This window comes from Nannospalax galili, unplaced genomic scaffold (genome assembly GCF_000622305.1).
Source record: "Nannospalax galili isolate Female #2095 unplaced genomic scaffold, S.galili_v1.0 scaffold127, whole genome shotgun sequence".
NCBI lineage: Eukaryota > Metazoa > Chordata > Mammalia > Rodentia > Spalacidae > Nannospalax > Nannospalax galili.
Window position 1 is genome coordinate 10,207,373 of NW_008360326.1, and position 6,867 is coordinate 10,214,239.

The following is a 6,867-nucleotide window of genomic DNA, read 5'->3' on the forward strand; positions in this document are numbered from 1 at the left end:
AGGAACGGGAGGAAGAAGGAAGAAGGAAGGGAGGGAGGGAGGAAGGAAGGAAGGAAGGAAGGAAGGAAGGAAGGAAGGAAGGAAGGAAATGAGGAGGCAGAGAAAGCAAGGAGGAGGAGCAACAGATCAAGAAACAGGCCAGCATCTATTATAAGCATGACCTTTGCACTCATCTGTGTGGGTTCCTCGGTTGAGCCAACAATTACCCCTATCAAGCTGAATGTGTAACAATTTAGATAACATATTGGCTACATCAGCAAGTAACCTGATTTTGTTTTCAAGTAAGTTTTGATATGTTTTTGAAATGGAGGTTCATACATTAGTAAACTTAAAAAACGTCAAATGAGAAAAGGCAGTCTAATATCTGGATATTTACTTCAATCCCTGGCAGGCACGAAGGATCCTACTTTCTAAAAAAAAATCATCAGATAGACTGATCTTCATTTTTAAAATATTTTATTTATTATTTCTTTATGCGTATGTGTGTATTGCCTGCATGTATATAAGTGAAACCGTGCCATGCAAGAGGAGGTCAGAAGAGGGCATCAGATGCCCTGGAACTGGAGTTACAGTCTTTAGCTATCATATGGGAGCTGGGAATCGAACCTGGGTTGTCTGCAAGAGCAGTCAGTGTTCTTAATTGCTGAGCCATCTCTCCAGCCTCAGACTGATCTTCAGTTTATAAGAGATTACATTTTCTCAACCCATGGTATTAGAAGGTAGGTCTTTTGTTGGGGGTTTTTGTTGTTTGTTTTGATTTAAGCAAAAATGCATTGTCTCAATTCTTCTGTGAATGGAACAACACATGCTATAAATAAAGACTAACTACAGTTTAAAAATACTTTTTACAGGAGCTGAAAAAATGCCTCAGTGATTAAGAGCACTGGTTGCTCTTGTAGAGAACCCAGGTTCAATTCCCAGCACCCACATGGCAGCTAACAACCAACCAGAACTCCAGTTCCAGGGGGTCTGATGCCTTCTTTTGACCTCCGCAGGCATTTCAGGACATGACACGGGTGCGCTTACACACATGCAGGCAATATACTTATACACATAAAATCAAAATAACAAATTATTTTTTAAATACTTTTTACAAATATTCTACTTTTTGTTAAAAAGGTTTGTCTTTAAATGTCATGGCACTTGTTCTAATGACTCACTACACATTGATACCTGAAGACCAAATAAAACCAGGATCCTCATTCAGAACTTCTAACTTACAGAATTCAGGGTCTTCTTTTTTATTTTATTTAGCACATTTGTGTGTGTGTGTGTGTGTGTGTGTGTGTGTGTGTGTGTGTGTATGATGGAGGAAGTGGGGCACATATGTGCTCCCATGACTGACACGCAGAAAAGTCAGAGGACAGTCAACTTTGTGGTGTCAGTTCTTCTCTTCTATCTTAACGAGGAAGTGGGGCGCATATGTGCCCCCATGACTGACACGCAGAAGTCAGAGGACAGTCAACTTTGTGGTGTCAGTTCTTCTCTTCTATCTTAACATGGGTTCTGGGGATGAAACTCAGGTTCTTAGGCTTGTGTGACAAGTATTGTTACTCATGCCCTCTCCTTCTTGCTTGTTTTAAGCAAAGAAAATGAAGAAAAAAAGAGAAAGTGAGGAAGAGCACACAATCCAAAGCCCTGAGATCACAGGATAAGAAAACTGAAAATTCCTGCTCAATCAGCTGCCTTGAGAAACATCCTCCTAAGCCTGGAACACTAAATATCTGCTTAGAACATTGCATTTTCTTAAATACTATTTCCTATCAGACAGATATAATTCAGTAATAGAACACAATTACTATTTCCTAGGAATCATACTGAGATAGGCACTTTTGATTCCAAGAAGAGATTTGCCATTCTAATAATATAAACTGAACAGTTATAAAATTAAAAAGAAACAACACAGAATTCAGGATCTCAAGAACGAGGCTCAGAGGCCCAAGGACATTTTGACTTTTAGCCAAGAAACTGGCTACTTTTCTTTGGGGTCTTTTTACCCTAACTGCCTAGCCAATTCCTACCTCCTATTCTTATCTAATCCTTAAAAGATTTTAGGGTTACCTCTTCACAGGGGGGAATGTTAGAGTGGCCAAAAGCCCCATAAAAATAAAGAAAGAAAAAAAAATAGAAAAGAAAAAGAAAAAGTGATGGGGAGATATGGGAGGTGTTGGAGGGGAGGAAGTGGGCATGGAGTTGATCAACACACCTATATGCACATATGAAATTCTCAATAAAGTTTTTGTAAAGACAAAAAGAAAAAAAAAAAGAATGAGGCTCAGCTTTGGATTGTTGCCATAGATAAGACTGTTCGCTCCAAAGTCCAGGGAATGGTCAGGTTTTGCCAGAGAAATGAAATCCACCAATTCAGAGTATGTTCGCTTTCATTCCCTGTAAGTAACATATTCTTCCCATCAATCCTAACTGTCTTCTGCTACAAATTAAACCAGTTTTCCCTAATTTTATCACAGGGCATACACAAGGAGACTATTCCATTATCCATGGAATAATAACTGATCCACATAGTTAAGACAATCTCACAAGCCTCTCTCAACCATTTTCTTCCAGAAGAAATAGGGTTTTCTGTTTGGTTCCTGTTGGCTCTGTTTTCAGGTCTCATGACTCTCAGTGTTGAGAGTCCTTTGGAATTCCCCATAGACTAAATGTTAGTGTAAATTCAGATCAACTCTTGGTTCCTCTGTGAGGCTGTTAGCGCTGCTTTCCTTCCCAGTTCTTTCATGCTGAAGTTTCTCAGGATCAGATGCCTGTGTTCACATGAACCAACAACCTAGAACAATGAATGAGTAACTTTGAATCCCAGCAATGAATTCAAAGTGAAAGAATAGTAAGGACACATCCACAAAGCCCATGTAAAATAGAAATTGTGCTCCTTGCTCAAAAGAAGGAATGAATCAATTCAAGCACAGTCAGTAGCTGCATTGCCTAAGTCATGGTTGAAAGATCTAGTCCTTGCAAGTTCTGCTCTGATGGAGGGCTAGGCTCATACAGGGTCACCAGTTCCCTCCTCAGACTTACAGCATAGGTTGGACAAGTTGTAAATCGGCCCAGATGGGAACTACCATGACTGTCTGAATGGTACTGATTTCACATGGTCATCCCCTCTTGCAATTAATATTATCGAATTTATCAGTATAGTCATCCAGGGTACATTTCAAGGTTAATCAAATACCATTTTTTTTATTAACATTAGCTTAAGAATAGAAAAAAAGACAAATGAAAGTGGTTTTCCCCGGTACTTGCAAATAGTTAACAAACTTTGCCTGACTTCAGGAAACAGCATCCACTCATCTCCCTCAATAATGTTTCTGGGAAGAAAAGAGCAAAATCCAACAAAGTGTGCTGAGTTGGACTAAGGTCTCATTATACATTTGGCTCAAATGCTTAACCCAGGTTTGCCCCTCGATCCACCCAGAATTCCCACCCTTTTCTCAGGAGGAGCCACTCAATTGGCCACTATTTTGAGAGGTATAGTTTGGGCATCTATGGTCTCTCAAACGCAAAAGAGAATCAGGTGAATCAAGCATTCTTTGTCCTCAAAGTATCCACCAGAGCCATGCTTGACTTCATTGGGCAAAGCCCCAACTTCTCACAGGACCCAGAACTTGAAGAGGTTGGGTGTTTCATTGATATATATCTGTCCAGGGAGGTGCCACCGGGACTATGAGAGAAGCATAAAGCAGATGAGTGGCAATCTATCTAGTCTATTACTTTGAGCCAGTGTTCATATCCTCCTTCTACTTCATTATGTGCAGTGAAAGCTTCTAATAGTAGTTTTAGTTCTCGAGGCTTGCAAAGCTATCTGTTCCTAAGTTCAATTCATGAAATGGACGCTCACCAGCTTCCAAGACAAGAGGCACCCAGGGACCTTTCCCTGACCCCAATATTGTTGCACCATGAGCACCACATTCTCAGGACTATCCTGTGTTTCAGGATCTAAATCACAAATATAAATGCATAGAACATGTTTCTCCAAGACAATCAACCTGACAGGTCCCCTGCTCTGGTGGCCCAGAACACATGATCTAGCACCTGAACAGCACTATTCTGATCTTTGTCTCTTCAGTCCCTTTTCAAACCTGTATAGCCACTCCATAAATTCCCACCCCAGACTGGCCCAACCACTCCTATCTTTCTTCTATATGGAAGTGTCAGATGCTCCTGAGGAGAATCATAGAAGACTGCCCAGATGGGAACCCCCATGACTATCTGATGACCAGCTCATAATCTCCAGTGGTACTTGGAAACTTTCCAGGGACAGTAGAATTATACATTATACTTCCTCTTTGTGTTCGACTAGATTTATTTTCATTTTATGTAGGATAGTATAATTATAAAAATCCTTAATAAAAAGTCTTATGAGTTCAATAAAAATCAGTCAGCATTCTGTCTGAAGTTTAATACTGAGTAAATGCCAAGGTTCTTTCTCTACCTCATGGCACCCTATGCAGGGCAGCCTATAGTCGCACTGCATGGCTGCCGGTGGTTGGAAAGGACAGGCAGAGCAGGCAGGGTTGTCAGGGAAAGTGCCCTGCATCATATAATGGCAGAAATATGTCATTTTTTTGTGCAAACTGATTCAATGCCCAACAGCAAAGTGGAGCTTAATATAAACTATGGAGCTAAGTGGCAATAATAAATCAATACAGATTCATCATTTATAACAGATGTACCCTTTGGCATAGGGTGCTGACAATGAGGGAGGCTTGAGTCTTCAGGGGGCACCTTAGTTCATTCTCCTCAAGAGTACTATGAACCTAAAACTTCTCTAAAATATAGCATTTTTTAAGAGCAAACTGTGTAACCAGACTAAATGTCTCCTAGCCATATGACTAAGATGCTAGCTGAGCATTATGAGGACAAAGATAAGGGGTTTACAAGATCTGTCTTATTACCTTATTAGCATGAGGGAACCCTGTTAATCATCCCTAGTTCAAGGCAATGTTGTGTAATTCTGTCAATGAGATGAAGAAAGTGAGGAAGGAAATGTGACCCTTCAGTTTAAGGTTTATTCACAACAGCAGGCAGCAACGCAGTGGGTTATAAAGCAAACTAAAAGGATTCCAATCGCCATACTTTTAGTGGACATTAAAATAGAACAGTGTATCTCTGAGCAGTCAATCATAGTAAGGGTAAATATTAAAGCTTTTGTTCCAGGGGCTGGAGAAATGACTCTGTGGTTAAGATCACTGGCTGTTCTTGCAAGGACCCAAATTCAGTTCCCAGCACCAACATATTAGCTACTATTAACCTTCTATAATTCCAGTTCCAGGGGATCTGAAAACATCTTCTGACATCCTCAGGCATTGTACGACATGGGTGCACTTATATACATGCAGACAATACACTCATACACATAAAAAATAATAAATAAATAATTTTTTAAAATCCTTTGTTCCAGTTTCATATATTTATACTAGGTAGTCATATAAAATGTGCTTCTTGCTATTGGTTGTGGCTTTTAAAAGGGGGAGGAGAAAGAGGAGGAGTGGTGGGGAACAAGGAGGACAACAGGAACATGGGGTTCAGCAGTGAGGTCATTCATGCGCTACAGAGGCAAAACAAACGTTTGAACCCAAGCCTGATCACTAAGGAAGTGTTAACAGAAAAGCAAGTTTTCAACTTCTGTTAATGTTTAACTCTTAGAGAATGTTGGGTGCCAGGAAGACTACATATAGAATTTTTTTCAAAGTACTAGAAGCAATTGTTTAGGTGGGACTGTCTGGATATATCAAACCAGTGCACTCTGAGAAGAGCAGTAAGAGAACAAGTAGGCAAATGGGCGAGACCTATGAAGACAGAGGGCCTGCTTTTGACTGAGAAACAAGCTCCAATCTTTTCTTTGATGCTGACAAATTAATAAGCAAACTGGAAAAAAAAAGTTCCTCCTCTAGTCACCAGTGTCGGCTTGAGAAACCCTCCACCTGGCGGCCCACAATCTTCCCTCCTTCCAAAACTAACCAGAAACAGTCCCAAGGGGAAACAATAACGTCATCAGCTAAAGTAATCATTGATTCACTGGGCCAGTATTTACTAGTGCCTATGTGTTATGAAAGATGCTAATGGAATACTTGTATCCTCACCTTGGGAAGCTTAAAACTGCAACAAGGGATCCAAAGAAACTTCAAGATAAACACTGACTAAAGATGGGCCTTTACCATGTCTTCCTCCTAAAATAGCAGTAAAATAACAGTACTGGAATTTTAAATAATGAGTTAAATCCCAAAGACTAAGTGACTAGCAGGAAGATAACAGCCCCCCAGAGGTTTCAATAATATTTGGAAGATGGAAAAGAGACAGAAATGTGACCTGTGGGGCTGATTTCACAAAACAGGGTATGTTGGCACTTTAAAAAGTAGATTCCAAAGACCAAAAAGAAAAAGTAGATTCTGAAGCGAAAGCAGCCGGCTTTCTCCAGGGAATGCCCACAAGAAACACTAGGGGCACCGTGTTCCTAGAAGGCCAGGAGAACACAAAGTTCTGAAAATGGAGAATGTTGAAAGTCTTCCCAGGATACAGGTAACATCTACTACCTTCAGCATTCCCAGAGACCACAGCTGAGTGAGAACATGTACACAGACACAGACACAGACACAGACACACACACAGACACAGACACACACACAGACATACACAGACACACACACAGACACACACACGCACACACGTGCACAGGGATACACACGTACATACATCATGAACACATGTATATAACAATATTTTTTGAGATAGGGTCTCATTGTAGCTCCAGCTGGCCTGTAACTTGTTATGTATAGGCTACCCTTGATCTCACAGAGATCCACCTACCTCTGCCTCCAAGTACTGGGATTAAAGGTGTGTATCACCATACTG

At 40.6% G+C, this 6,867-nt stretch overlaps 1 protein-coding gene across 2 annotated transcripts in view; it reads right to left on the reverse strand.

Moving 5' to 3' along the window:
• Ap1s3 (adaptor related protein complex 1 subunit sigma 3) overlaps nt 1-6,867 on the reverse strand; it is a 64,317-nt gene that overhangs the window by 18,036 nt on the left and 39,414 nt on the right. The window lies entirely within an intron of this gene.